Genomic DNA, 15,228 nt, shown 5'->3' with positions numbered 1-15,228 from the left:
TGGGGACGACAGGGCCTCTGGACGAATGGAGCACTGATATAACAACACTATTCTAAAATGGAGAATCAATAGGTGTCAATGGGGACGACAGGGCCTCTGGACGAATGGAGCACTGATATAACAACACTATTCTAAAATGGAGAATCAATAGGTGTCAATGGGGACGACAGGGCCTCTGGACGAATGGAGCACTGAAATAACAACACTATTCTAAAATGGAGAATCAATAGGTGTCAATGGGGACGACAGGGCCTCTGGACGAATGGAGCACTGATATAACAACACTATTCTAAAATGGAGAATCAATAGGTGTCAATGGGGACGACAGGGCCTCTGGACGAATGGAGCACTGATATAACAACACTATTCTAAAATGGAGAATCAATAGGTGTCAATGGGGACGACAGGGCCTCTGGACGAATGGAGCACTGAAATAACAACACTATTCTAAAATGGAGCCCCTTGACACACACACACCTGCACTCTGCAATCACACAAACACCTGCACTCTGCAATCACAGACACACACACACACCTGCACTCTGCAATCACAGACACACACACAACACCTGCACTCTGCAATCACAGACACACACACCTGCACTCTGCAATCACAGACACACACACACACACACCTGCACTCTGCAATCACAGACACACACACACACCTGCACTCTGCAATCACAGACACACACACACACCTGCACTCTGCAATCACACAAACACCTGCACTCTGCAATCACAGACACACACCTGCACTCTGCAATCACAGACACACACACACACACACCTGCACTCTGCAATCACAGACACACACACACACCTGCACTCTGCAATCACAGACACACACACACACCTGCACTCTGCAATCACAGACACACACACACACCTGCACTCTGCAATCACAGACACACACCTGCACTCTGCAATCACAGACACACACACACACCACACACACAGCAACACACACACACACACACACTCTGCAATCACAGACACACACACACACCTGCACTCTGCAATCACACAAACACCACCTGCACTCCGCAATCACAGACACAGAGACACACATGCACTCTGCAACACAGACAACACACACACACCTGCACTCTGCAATCACAGACACACACACACACACCTGCACTCTGCAATCACACACACACCTGCAATCACAGACAAACACCTGCACTCTGCAATCACAGACACAAACACACTGCACTCTGCAATCACAGACAAACACCTGCACTCTGCAATCACAGACACACACACCTGCACTCTGCAATCACACACACCTGCAATCACAGACAAACACCTGCACTCTGCAATCACAGACAAACACCTGCACTCTGCAATCACAGACAAACACCTGCACAACACAGACAAACACCTGCACTCTGCAATCACAGACAAACACCTGCACTCTGCAATCACAGACACACAGACACACACACAAACACCTGCACTCTGCAATCACAGACACACACAAAGGCCTGCACTCTGCACTCACCTCCATGAAGGAGATGCCCACGCTCCAGACGTCTGAATGGATACCATACTGCTCCCCAGATATCCTCTCCGGCTGCAGGGTACAAACAAGGGAGTCAGATGAGCTGTGGTTGACTTGAGATGTACGAAATTTGATTGTGTTTTGCTATACTGTGTTCAACTGAGCCATTTGTGGTTACTGCATGATCAGATGTGTCCTGTCTATGTTTCTCCTACCACATTTTCAAGGCTGACACAAAGGCCCCCCAAAACAACATCCAGAGCCTCTTTCACCAAGATGTCCAACCACCACCAACATCCATTCATATTAGGTCTACTTACTGCCATGTAGGCGTTCGTTCCCACATACGTCTTGGCGATGGAATTCACCAACTGCAAACAAAAGAGGTGAGATTGATCAACTGTAGATGGGTGAATGGGTTTCTTTCTTTCCCTCAGTAACAATTGACTGAGCAAAATACTGGTGCATTTACTTTTGTCTTCCAGTCGATCTGTCCAACTGTTTCACATGAGAACAGACTGTACCATACTCTTAAAGGTCCTATAACTGAAACAAGATGATTATAACTGAAACAAGATGGCTATAACTGAAACAAGATGGCCATAACTGAAACAAGATGGCCATAGTGATGGCTATAACTGAAACAAGATGGCCATAACTGAAACAAGATGGCCAGTGATGGCTATAACTGAAACATGATGGCCATAGGGATGGCTATAACTGAAACATGATGGCCATAGTGATGACTATAACTGAAACATGATGGCCATAGTGATGGCTATAACTGAAACATGATGGCCATAGTGATGGCTATAACTGAAACATGATGATGTGACCTATAACTGAAACATGATGGCCATAGTGATGGCTATAACTGAAACATGATGGCCATAGTGATGGCTATAACTGAAACATGATGGCATAGTGATGGCTATAACTGAAACATGATGGCCATAGTGATGGCTATAATTGAAACATGATGGCCATAGTGATGGCTATAATTGAAACATGATGGCCATAGTGATGGCTATAATTGAAACATGATGGCCATAGTGATGGCTATAATTGAAACATGATGGCCATAGTGATGGCTATAATTGAAACATGATGGCCATAGTGATGGCTATAATTGAAACATGATGGCCATAGTGATGGCTATAACTGAAACATGATGGCCATAGTGATGGCTATAACTGAAACATGATGGCCATAGTGATGGCTATAACTGAAACATGATGGCCATAGTGATGGCTATAACTGAAACATGATGGCCATAGTGATGGCTATAACTGAAGGCAGAGACTGTTTGTCCTACATTAAGTACAGCTCCCATCTCCATCTCCTTTCCCTCCGTGACTTACATACCCAAATCTATTGAAACGTCAGTGTTGCTGTGGTCTGTTCCCAGCCCTCTCACAGGGGACCAGGATGAGGACAGGGGGACGTCGGAGTGTGTGTGTGAGCACAATGGGACATGCCATGGATGACAGGGCTGTGATAATGAGTGAATGATTGTGTTCCCCGATGGCTCCTGTGTTTGGAGGGGGAGGTCCTGCTCAGGGAAGGCAGAGACACTGACCTTCCTACAGGGCAGTGTGTGTGTGTGTTGAGGTAAAGCTTGTATTCAGAAGCCTGCGCAGGGGTCAACACTGCTTCACATCTCCAAGGAGAGAGGGATGAAAATTAATTAAAATTGGGGCGTGGGGGTGACAGGGTGAGAGAGAGTAGGGGGGAGTTATTCCCGGGGGTCTTTGGGGGAGTTGGAAGGGCTGTCCCAGGGTGACGTAATGACATGACACACAGACACACACACCTCAGCTATTGTCTGCCCAGCCACGCTCTTGCCACGTCCATCAAAGGCATATCAATGAAGCTTTGGCGTTGTGTGTGTGTGTGTGTGTGTGTGTGTGTGAGTAGTAATTATAACAAGTGCATGTTTTGGAGTGCCTGTGGAACAATGGTAGTGAGGAAGTTAATGTGAGAGGCTGTCCCTCAAGGTGCTTCCACTGTCGTGAGGACACAATGAATAGGTCCAGATTGACAGGTCGACTACACACACACTCCATCAACACACACACACACACACACACCATCAACACACACACACACACACACACACACACACCCCATCAACACACACACACACACACACACACACACACCCCATCAATACACACACACCCCATCAATACACACACACACACACACACACACACACACACACACACACACTCGCACACCATCAACACACACACACACACACACACACACACACACACACACACACACACACACACACACACACACACAGAGAGAGAGAGAGCGAGACACACACTGGTGTCTCAATACATACAGAGAGAGAAACAGATCACAAACACACAGAGGTATAAACACACACACAGAGGTATAAACACACACACAGAGGTATAAACACATACACACACACACAGGTATAAACACACACACGGGGGACTGTACCTGCGTGCTGACTCCAAAGTCACAGAGCTTCACTTGACCTCTAGTGTTGACCAGCATGTTGGAAGGCTTGACGTCTACAGAGACAAGTACATACAGTAACAGCTGCTACCTCCGCCAATCAGACTGTACTCATGTTATATCTTCATTTGACCAGTTTCTCCCAGCAAGAAAATTACCCTGCAGCAACAGGAAGTGACTATCCTGCAGCAACAGTGCTACATTTGGGGGGGGGGCAAATCAAGTCTGACATTTTCAAGTGGAAATTACAAAGTTGAGAAGACATTTTTAACCTTGAATACACTACTAAGTTACATTTTCTGAAGTGCAGGAAGATTCCCTGTGACAAAAGTGATCAATTTAAGACCGCATATCTGTACAGGTATACAGCATCATGACAGTATCTCCTTCCATGATATTCTACATATACCTTCCACCTCACTGACCTCTGTAGAATCTACTACCTTCCACCTCACTGACCTCTGTAGAATCCACACCACTGACCTCTGTAGAATCTACTACCTTCCACCTCACTGACCTCTGTAGAATCCACATCACTGACCTCTGTAGAATCTACTACCTTTCCCACCACTGACCTCTGTGAAGAATCTTCAGGCTCCATAGATAGGTTAGGCCTTTCACAACCTGAAGACAGATGGGAGATATGGAGTTCAGAATTCAACAATACCCAAAACCACTGCTTTCAGACACAGATGGGCTAACTCATTTGGTAAACCATTTATATAAAGGACCTTCAGAAATAATTCACACCCCCGGCCTTGACTTATTCCCCTTTTTGTTGTTACAGTCTGAATTCAAAATCCATTAAATATATTTTTCTCTCTCTCAGCCATCTACACACAATACCCCACCATGTCAAAGACAAAAAATGTTTTTAGAAAATTTAGCAAATTGATTGAAAATCAAATACAGAAATATCTAATTTACTTAAATATTCACACCACAGAGTCAATACTTTGTAGTAGCACTTTTGCCTGTGAGTCTTTCTGTGCAAGTCTCTTTCCACACCTGGACTGTACAACATTTGCCCATTTTTATTTTCTAAATTCTTCAAGCTCTGTAAAATTGGTTTTTGATCATTGTTAGACAACCATTTTCAAGTAGATTTAAGTCCAAACTGTAACTTGCCCACTCAGGAACATTCACTGTCTTCTTGGTAAGCAACTCCAGTGTAGATTTGGCCTTGTGTTTCAGGTTATTGTCCTGCTGGAAGGTGAATTCATCTCCCAGTGTCTGGTGGAAAACAGACTGAACCAGGTTTTCCTCTAGGATGTTGCCTGTGCATTCCATTTATTTATGTTATCCTGAAAAACTCCCCAATCCTTAATTAATGATTACAAGCATACCCATTACATGATGCAGCCACCACTATGCTTGATAATATGAGGAGTTGTCACGACTTCTTTCCAAGTCGGCTACCTCTCCTTGTTCTAAATTCTTCAAGGGCGGCGATCGACGTTAGACAACCATTTTCTAGCCATCGCCGCTCCATCTTTCATATCTCAATTTGTCTTGTCTTGTTTCATACACACCTGGTTTTCATGTGTCGATTTGTCTTGTCTTGTTTCATACACACCTGGTTTTCATATGTCCATTTGTCTTGTTTCCTACACACCTGGTTTTCATATGTCCATTTGTCTTGTCTTGTTTCCTACACACCTGGTTTTCATATGTCCATTTGTCTTGTCTTGTTTCATACACACCTGGTTTTCATATCTCCATTTGTCTTGTCTTGTTTCCATACACACCTGGTTTTCATGTATCAATTTGTCTTGTCTTGTTTCATACACACCTGGTTTTCATATCTCCATTTGTCTTGTCTTGTTTCCATACACACCTGGTTTTCATATGTCCATTTGTCTTGTCTTGTTTCATACACACCTGGTTTTCATGTATCAATTTGTCTTGTCTTGTTTCATACACACCTGGTTTTCATATCTCCATTTGTCTTGTCTTGTTTCCATACACACCTGGTTTTCATATGTCCATTTGTCTTGTCTTGTTTCATACACACCTGGTTTTCATGTATCCATTTGTCTTGTCTTGTTTCCATACACACCTGGTTTTCATATCTCCATTTGTCTTGTCTTGTTTCCATACACACCTGGTTTTCATATCTCCATTTGTCTTGTTTCCATACACACCTGGTTTTCATATCTCCATTTGTCTTGTCTTGTTTCCATACACACCTGGTTTTCATATAAAATCAAATTTTATTTGTCACATACACATGGTTAGCAGATGTTAATGCGAGTGTAGCGAAATGCTTGTGCTTCCAGTTCCGACAATGCAGTAATAACCAACAAGTAATCTAACTAACAATTCCAAAACTAATTTCTTATTCACAGTGTAAGGGGATAAAGAATATGTACATAAAGATATGAATGAGTGATGGTGCAGAGCAGCATAGGCAAGATACAGTAGATGGTATCGAGTACAGTATATACATATGAGATGAGTATGTAAACAAAGTGGCATAGTTAAAGTGGCTAGTGATACATGTATTACATAAGGATGCAGTAGATGATAGAGTACAGTATATACGTATACATATGAGATGAATAATGTAGGGTATGTAAACATTATATTAGGTAGCCACTCAATGTTAGTGGTTGCTGTTTAACAGTCTGATGGCCTTGAGATAGAAGCTGTTTTTCAGTCTCTCGGTCCCAGCTTTGATGCATCTGTACTGACCTCGCCTTCTGGATGATAGCGGGGTGAACAGGCAGTGGCTCGGGTGGGTGTTGTCCTTGATGATCTTTGTGGCCTTCCTGTAACATCGGGTGGTGTAGGTGTCCTGGAGGGCAAGTAGTTTGCCCCCGGTGATATGTTGTGCAGACCTCACTACCCCCTGGAGAGCCTTACGGTTGTGGGCGGAGCAGTTGCCGTACCAGGCGGTGATACAGCCCGCCAGGATGCTCTCGATTGTGCATCTGTAGAAGTTTGTGAGTGCTTTTGGTGACAAGCCGAATTTCTTCAGCCTCCTGAGGAGCCTCCTGAGGAGGTGGAGGTGATATGGTCCTTGACTAGTCTCTCAAAGCACTTCATGATGACGGAAGTGAGTGCTACGGGGCGGTAGTGGTTTAGCTCCGTTACCTTAGCTTTCTTGGGAACAGGAACAATGATGGCCCTCTTGAAGCATGTGGGAACAGCAGACTGAGATAGGGATTGATTGAATATGTCCGTAAACACACCAGCCAGCTGGTCTGCGCATGCTCTGAGGGCGCGGCTGGGGATGCTGTCTGGGCCTGCAGCCTTGTGAGGGTTAACACGTTTAAATGTTTTACTCACCTCGGCTGCAGTGAAGGAGAGACCGTATGTTTCCGTTGCAGGCCGTGTCAGTGGCACTATATTGTCCTCAAAGCGGGCAAAAAAGTTATTTTGCCTGCCTGGGAGCAAGACATCCTGGTCCGTGACTGAGCTGGATTTATTCTTATAGTCCGTGATTGACTGTAGACCCTGCCACATACCTCTTGTGTCTGAGCCGTTGAATTGAGATTCTACTTTGTCTCTGTACTGACGCTTAGCTTGTTTGATAGCCTTACGGAGGGAATAGCTGCACTGTTTGTATTCAGTCATATTACCAGTCACCTTGCCCTGATTAAAAGCAGTGGTTGGTCCTTTCAGTTTCAAAGCACTTTAAGCTGCCATCAATCCACGGTTTCTGGTTAGGGAATGTTTTAATCGTTGCTATGGGAACGACATCTTCAACGTGGCGCTCTAATGAACTCGCACACCGAATCAGCGTATTTGTCAATGTTGTTGCCTGAATATACGAAACATTTCCCAGTCCACGTGATGGAAGCAGTCTTGGAGTGTGGAATCAGCTTGGTCGGACCAGCGTTGGACAGACCTCAGCGTGGGAGCTTCTTGTTTCAGTTTCTGTCTGTAGGCAGGGATCAGCAAAATGGAGTCGTGGTCAGCTTTTCCGAAAGGGGGGCGGGGCAGGGCCTTATATGCGTCAAAGCGGAAGTTAGAATAACAGTGATCCAAGGTTTTGCCAGCCCTGGGGCGCAATCGATATGCTGATACATTTTAGGGAGTCTTGTTTCCAGATTAGCCTTGTTAAAATCCCCAGCTACAATGAATGCAGCCTCAGGATGTATGGATTCCAGTTTGCAAAGAGTCAAATAAAGTTCGTTACAGAGCGATCGATGTGTCTGCTTGGGGGGAATATATACGGCTGTGATTATAATTAAGAGAATTCTCTTGGTAGATAATGCAGTGGTCTGCATTTGATTGTGAGGAATTCTAAATCAGGTGAACAGAAGGATTTGAGTTCCTGTATGTTTCTGTGATCACACCACGTTGCGTTAGCCATAAGGCATACGCCGCCGCCCCTCTTCTTACCAGAAAGGTGTTTGTTTCTGTCGGCGCGATGCGTGGAGAAACCCGCTGGCTGCACCGCCACCGAGAGCATCTCTCTAGTGAGCCATGTTTCCGTGAAGCAAAGAACATTACAGTCTCTGATGTTCCTCTGGAATGCTACCCTTGCTCGGATTTCATCAACCTTGTTGTCAAGAGACTGGACATTGGCGAGAAGAATGCTAGGAAGTGGGGCACGATGTGCCCGTCTACGTAGTCTGACCAGAAGACCGCCCCGTTTCCCTCTTTTACGAAGTCGTTTTTTTGGGATCCATTCTGGGATCCATTTCGTTGTCCTGGTTGAAAGGCAGAACACAGGATCCGCTTCGCGAAAGTCATATTCTTGGTCGTACTGATGGTGAGTTGACGCTGATCTTATATTCAGTAGTTCTTCTCGACTGTATGTAATGAAACCTAAGATGACCTGGGGTACTAATGTAAGAAATAACACGTAAAAAAAACAAAAAACTGCATAGTTTCCTAGGAACGCGAAGCGAGGCGGCCATCTCTATCGGCGACGGAAGTACTCCATTTGTCTTGTCTTGTTTCCATACACACCTGGTTTTCATATGTCCATTTGTCTTGTCTTGTTTCCATACACACCTGGTTTTCATATCTCCATTTGTCTTGTCTTGTTTCCATACACACCTGGTTTTCATATCTCCATTTGTCTTGTCTTGTTTCCATACACACCTGGTTTTCATATCTCCATTTGTCTTGTCTTGTTTCCATACACACCTGGTTTTCATATCTCCATTTGTCTTGTCTTGTTTCCATACACACCTGGTTTTCATATCTCCATTTGTCTTGTTTCCATACACACCTGGTTTTCATATCTCCATTTGTCTTGTCTTGTTTCCATACACACCTGGTTTTCATTTTCCCAAACAATCTACTTGTATTTAACCCTCTGTTTCCCATCACGTTTTGTGTGTAATTGTCTCATGTTATTTTATTACGCGCTTTATTCTTGTATGTTCTGTGTTTTGCGCATTTGATTTATGTAGTGCTCTCATTTTTGGAACTAAATAAAAGTGTGCCTGTTTACATCACTCTACTCTCCTGCACCTGACTTCGCCTCTATACACCCGTTGACAAGAGTGGTACTCAGTAGGGTGTTGTATTGGATTTGCCCTAAACATAACACTTTGTATTGAGGACAAAAAGTGAATTGATTTGGCAATTATTTGGGCACTATTACTTTATTGCAAACAGGATGCATGTTTTGGAATATTTTTACTATGTACAGGCTTCCTTCTTTTCACTGTCAATTAAGTTATTATTGTGGAGTAACTACAATGTTGTTGATCCATCCTCAGTTTTCTCCTAGCACAGCCATTAAACTCTGTAACTGTTTTAAAGTGATCATTGGCCTCATGGTGAAATCCCTGAACGGTTTCCTTCCTCTGGCTTAGGAAGGACGCCTGTATTTGTGTAGTGACTGGGTGTTTTGATACACCATCTAACAGTGAAATAAATAACTTCACCAAGCTCAAAGGGATATTCAATGTCTACCAATAGGTTCCCTTCTTTGTGAGGATTGGAAAATCTCCCTGGTCTTTGTGGTTGAATCTGTGGTTGAACCCTGAGGGCCTTTACAGATAATTGTATGTGCGGGGTACAGAGATGAGGTATTAATTCAAAAATAATGTTAAACACTATTATTGCACACAAAGTGAGTCCATGCAACTTAGTGTGACTTGTTAAGCAACATTTTACTTCTAAACACATTTAGGGGTTGAATACTTATTGACTCAAGACATTTCAGCTTTAATATGTAAATAAATGTCTAAAATCATAATTCCACTGACATGATGGGGTTATTGTGTGTAGGCCAGTGTAAAAAAATATATATATATATTTAATCCATTTTGAAATTCAGGCTGGAACACAACAACATGCCTATAAGTCAAGGGGTGTGAATACTCTGTGAAGGCCATGTATCTGCTCATTGATCATGGACTGTACACAACATGCCTATAAGTCAAGGGTTGTGAATACTTTGTGAAGGCCATGTATCTGCTCATTGATCATGGACTGTACACAACATGCCTATAAGTCAAGGGTTGTGAATACTTTGTGAAGGCCAGGTATCTGCTCATTGATCATGGACTGTACACAACATGTGGAATAAGTCAAGGGGTGTGAATACTCTGTGAAGGCCAGGTATCTGCTCACTGATCATGGACTGTACACAACATGTGGAATAAGTCAAGGGGTGTGAATACTCTGTGAAGGCCAGGTATCTGCTCACTGATCATGGACTGTACACAACATGTGGAATAAGTCAAGGGGTGTGAATACTCTGTGAAGGCCAGGTATCTGCTCATTGATCATGGACTGTACACAACATGTGGAATAAGTCAAGGGGTGTGAATACTCTGTGAAGGCCAGGTATCTGCTCACTGATCATGGACTGTACACAACATGTGGAATAAGTCAAGGGGTGTGAATACTCTGTGAAGGCCAGGTATCTGCTCATTGATCATGGACTGTACACAACATGCCTATAAGTCCAGGGGTGTGAATACTCTGTGAAGGCCAGGTATCTGCTCATTGATCATGGACTGTACACAACATGCCTATAAGTCCAGGGGTGTGAATACTCTGTGAAGGCCAGGTATCTGCTCACTGAACATGGGCTGTACACAACATGCCTATAAGTCCAGGGGTGTGAATACTCTGTGAAGGCCAGGTATCTGCTCACTGAACATGGGCTGTACACAACATGACTATAAGTCCAGAGCCACAGAGTTGCATAGCTACTTTGCATCTGTACGTTCTTGATATCAAAAACCATTTGCTTTTAAATGACAAGAGCGAGCAGCAAAGACTAAGGATTCACATATTTTGGTTTATTATTGACAAAGCAGATTTGACCACAAAACAACGTGCCAAATCTACTTCTCAATTCAGACAGAATCAAAAAGATGTGATTGGACTGTGGCTCTGGTGCCAAAACAACTGGTGTGCGTATGCATCATCCATCTCGCTCTCCCGGTGCTTTTCCCAGCGATAATTAACAGCTCTGACAGTGAGAGAGGGGGAAGAGAGGGAGGAGAGCTGTGAATTAGAATTAACGCTGACTAAATAGCTGTCAATGTTTGATTACAGGCTGAATCAGAGGGAGAGGGGCTAATAGAGGTGGAAACACCCACGTTAGGCTGAATCAAACGCTCCTCTGTGCTGTGATGCTTGAGTGTGTGTGTGTGTGTGTGTGAGAGAGAGTCTGTCCATTTCTCCTTTCACTGATGAAGGCTACTGGGAGATTCACACCTGTTGGCCACACTTGCCAAAATGGGTAAACTTTACCAGCAAAAGTCTCAAAGTTATTAATTGAGTTATTATTTACTGAATAGGATAGAATGATGAATTGTAGCCAATTTGTCAAACCTGCAACTCCCATACAAAGTTACCTGATCCATTGTCTTCATAGGTGATGTTTACAGAATGATAGTCTCATTTAAATAGTTGTGGTCAGTTATAGAATATGATAGTCTCATTATAAAATAGTTGTGGTCAGTTATAGAATATGAGAGTCTCATTATAAATAGTTGTGGTCAGTTATAGAATATGATAGTCTCATTTTAAATAGTTGTGGTCAGTTATAGAATATGATAGTCTCATTATAAATAGCTGTGGTCAGTTATAGAATATGAGAGTCTCATTATAAATAGCTGTGGTCAGTTATAGAATATGAGAGTCTCATTTTAAATAGTTGTGGTCAGTTATAGAATATGAGAGTCTCATTATAAATAGCTGTGGCCAGTTATAGAATATGAGAGTCTCATTTTAAATAGTTGTGGTCAGTTATAGAATATGATAGTCTCATTTTAAATAGCTGTGGTCAGTTATAGAATATGAGAGTCTCATTATAAATAGCTGTGGTCAGTTATAGAATATGAGAGTCTCATTATAAATAGCTGTGGTCAGTTATAGAATATGAGAGTCTCATTATAAATAGCTGTGGTCATTATAGAATATGATAGTCTCATTTTAAATAGTTGTGGTCAGTTATAGAATATGAGAGTCTCATTTTAAATAGTTGTGGTCAGTTATAGAATATGAGAGTCTCATTTTAAATAGTTGTGGTCAGTTATAGAATATGAGAGTCTCATTTTAAATAGCTGTGGTCAGTTATAGAATATGAGAGTCTCATTATAAATAGCTGTGGTCAGTTATAGAATATGAGAGTCTCATTATAAATAGCTGTGGTCAGTTATAGAATATGATAGTCTCATTATAAATAGCTGTGGTCAGTTATAGAATATGAGAGTCTCATTATAAATAGCTGTGGTCAGTTATAGAATATGAGAGTCTCATTTTAAATAGCTGTGGTCAGTTATAGAATATGAGAGTCTCATTTTAAATAGCTGTGGTCAGTTATAGAATATGAGAGTCTCATTATAAATAGCTGTGGTCAGTTATAGAATAGCTGTGGTCAGTTATAGATGAGAGTCTCATTTTAAATAGCTGTGGTCAGTTATAGAATATGAGAGTCTCATTTTAAATAGCTGTGGTCAGTTATAGAATATGAGAGTCTCATTATAAATAGCTGTGGTCAGTTATAGAATATGAGAGTCTCATTTTAAATAGCTGTGGTCAGTTATAGAATATGAGAGTCTCATTTTAAAAAGCTGTGGTCAGTTATAGAATATAAGAGTCTCATTATAAATAGCTGTGGTCAGTTATAGAATATGAGAGTCTCATTTTAAATAGCTGTGGTCAGTTATAGAATATGAGAGTCTCATTATAAATAGCTGTGGTCAGTTATAGAATATGAGAGTCTCATTATAAATAGCTGTGGTCAGTTATAGAATATGATAGTCTCATTTTAAATAGCTGTGGTCAGTTATAGAATATGAGAGTGATTTTAAATAGTTGTGGTCAGTTATAGAATATGATAGTCTCATTTCATTTTAAATAGTTGTGGTCAGTTATAGAATATGAGAGTCTCATTTTAAATAGCTGTGGTCAGTTATAGAATATGAGAGTCATTTTAAATAGTTGTGGTCAGTTATAGAATATGAGAGTCTCATTATAAATAGCTGTGGTCAGTTATAGAATATGAGAGTCTCATTATAAATAGCTGTGGTCAGTTATAGAATATGAGAGTCTCATTTTAAATAGCTGTGGTCAGTTATAGAATACGAGAAAGTCATTTTAAATAGCTGTGGTCAGTTATAGAATATGAGAGTCTCATTTTAAATAGCTGTGGTCAGTTATAGAATATGAGAGATTTTAAATAGTCTCATTTTAAATAGTTGTGGTCAGTTATAGAATATAGTGATTTTAAATAGTCTCATTATAAATAGCTGTGGTCAGTTATAGAATATGAGAGTTTCATTTTAAATACCTGTGGTCAGTTATAGAATATGAGAGTCTCATTTTAAATAGTTGTGGTCAGTTATAGAATAGAGTCTAATTTTAAATAGCTGTGGTCAGTTATATAATATGAGAGTGATTTTAAATAGTTGTGGTCAGTTATAGAATATGAGAGTCTCATTTTAAATAGTTGTGGTGAGTTATAGAATATGAGAGTCTCATTTTAAATAGCTGTGGTCAGTTATAGAATATGAGAGTGATTTTAAATAGTTGTGGTCAGTTATAGAATATGAGAGTCTCATTTTAAATAGCTGTGGTCAGTTATAGAATATGAGAGTAATTTAAAAAAGCATTTAAAATGTTGTGGTCAGTTATAGAATATGAGAGTCTCATTTTAAATAGCTGTGGTCAGTTATAGAATATGAGAGTCTCATTTTAAATAGCTGTGGTCAGTTATAGAATATGAGAGTCTCATTTTCAATTTTAAAAGCTGTGGTCAGTTATAGAATATGATAGTCTCATTTAAATAGTTGTGGTCAGTTATAGAATATGAGAGTAATTTTAAATAGTTGTGGTCAGTTATAGAATATGAGAGTCTCATTTTAAATAGCTGTGGTCAGTTATAGAATATGAGAGTCATTATAAATAGTTGTGGTCAGTTATAGAATATGAGAGTCTCATTTTTAAATAGCTGTGGTCAGTTATAGAATATGAGAGTCATTATAAATAGCTGTGGTCAGTTGGTTTGAGAGCTGAAAGGCTGTACCACTCACCGCCACAGAGATCCTACCAACACATGCTCTGGGGATCCTCCTGTATACGTCCAGAGAGCCACCTGCGCGCACACACACACACACACACACACACACACACACACACACACACACACACACACACACACAGTTGAGTGTTGATGGACGCACTGACAGGTCGTCCATCGAGGGAGACAATGTGTTATAACTGAGAAATCACTGTGTTAAATTCACGCACACACACTCCCACCCTTGTAGCTTTTAGCAAAGATGCATGCTAGCCCCCAGCCACTGAAGATGACAGTCTTCCTCTAAGAAGAAGTGTAAATGGATACAGGGTGGTAAGAGGTTTGACATTCCAGCTTTCATAGAGCTCTGGATGGGAGGGTGGAGCCATTGCTAGCCACAGCCTCAGCACTAACCTAAACCCCAGCACTAACCCTAACCCTAAACCCCAGCACTAACCCTAACCCCCAGCACTAACCCTAACCCCAGCACTAACTTCCCAGCACTAACCCCAGAACTAACTCCCCACCCCAGCACTAACCCTCACCCCAGCACTAACCCTAACCCCAGCACTAACCTCACCCCCAGCACTAACCCTAACCCCAGAACTAACCCAAACCCCAGAACTAACCCTAACCCCAGCACTAACCCAAACCCCAGCACTAACCCTCACCCCAGCACTAACCCTCACCCCAGCACTAACCCTAACCCAGCACTAACCCTAACCCAGCACTAACCCTCACCCCAGCACTAACCCCTCACCCCAGCACTAACCCT

At 41.9% G+C, this 15,228-nt stretch overlaps 1 long non-coding RNA gene across 1 annotated transcript; it reads right to left on the bottom strand.

The window, feature by feature from the left end:
* Positions 1–1,504: 1,504 nt before the first annotated feature.
* On the bottom strand, positions 1,505–14,484 carry LOC135534906 (uncharacterized). The gene is made up of 5 exons (XR_010454762.1): positions 14,467–14,484; positions 4,579–4,627; positions 3,986–4,059; positions 1,828–1,878; positions 1,505–1,579 (listed from the first exon to the last, which is right to left on the bottom strand). It is a non-coding gene; the product is annotated as an uncharacterized LOC135534906 (long non-coding RNA).
* Between the last annotated feature and the right edge of the window lie 744 nt (positions 14,485–15,228).

This window comes from Oncorhynchus masou, unplaced genomic scaffold (genome assembly GCF_036934945.1).
Source record: "Oncorhynchus masou masou isolate Uvic2021 unplaced genomic scaffold, UVic_Omas_1.1 unplaced_scaffold_4128, whole genome shotgun sequence".
Lineage (NCBI taxonomy): Eukaryota > Metazoa > Chordata > Actinopteri > Salmoniformes > Salmonidae > Oncorhynchus > Oncorhynchus masou.
This window is presented reverse-complemented; position numbering and strand designations above follow the sequence as displayed.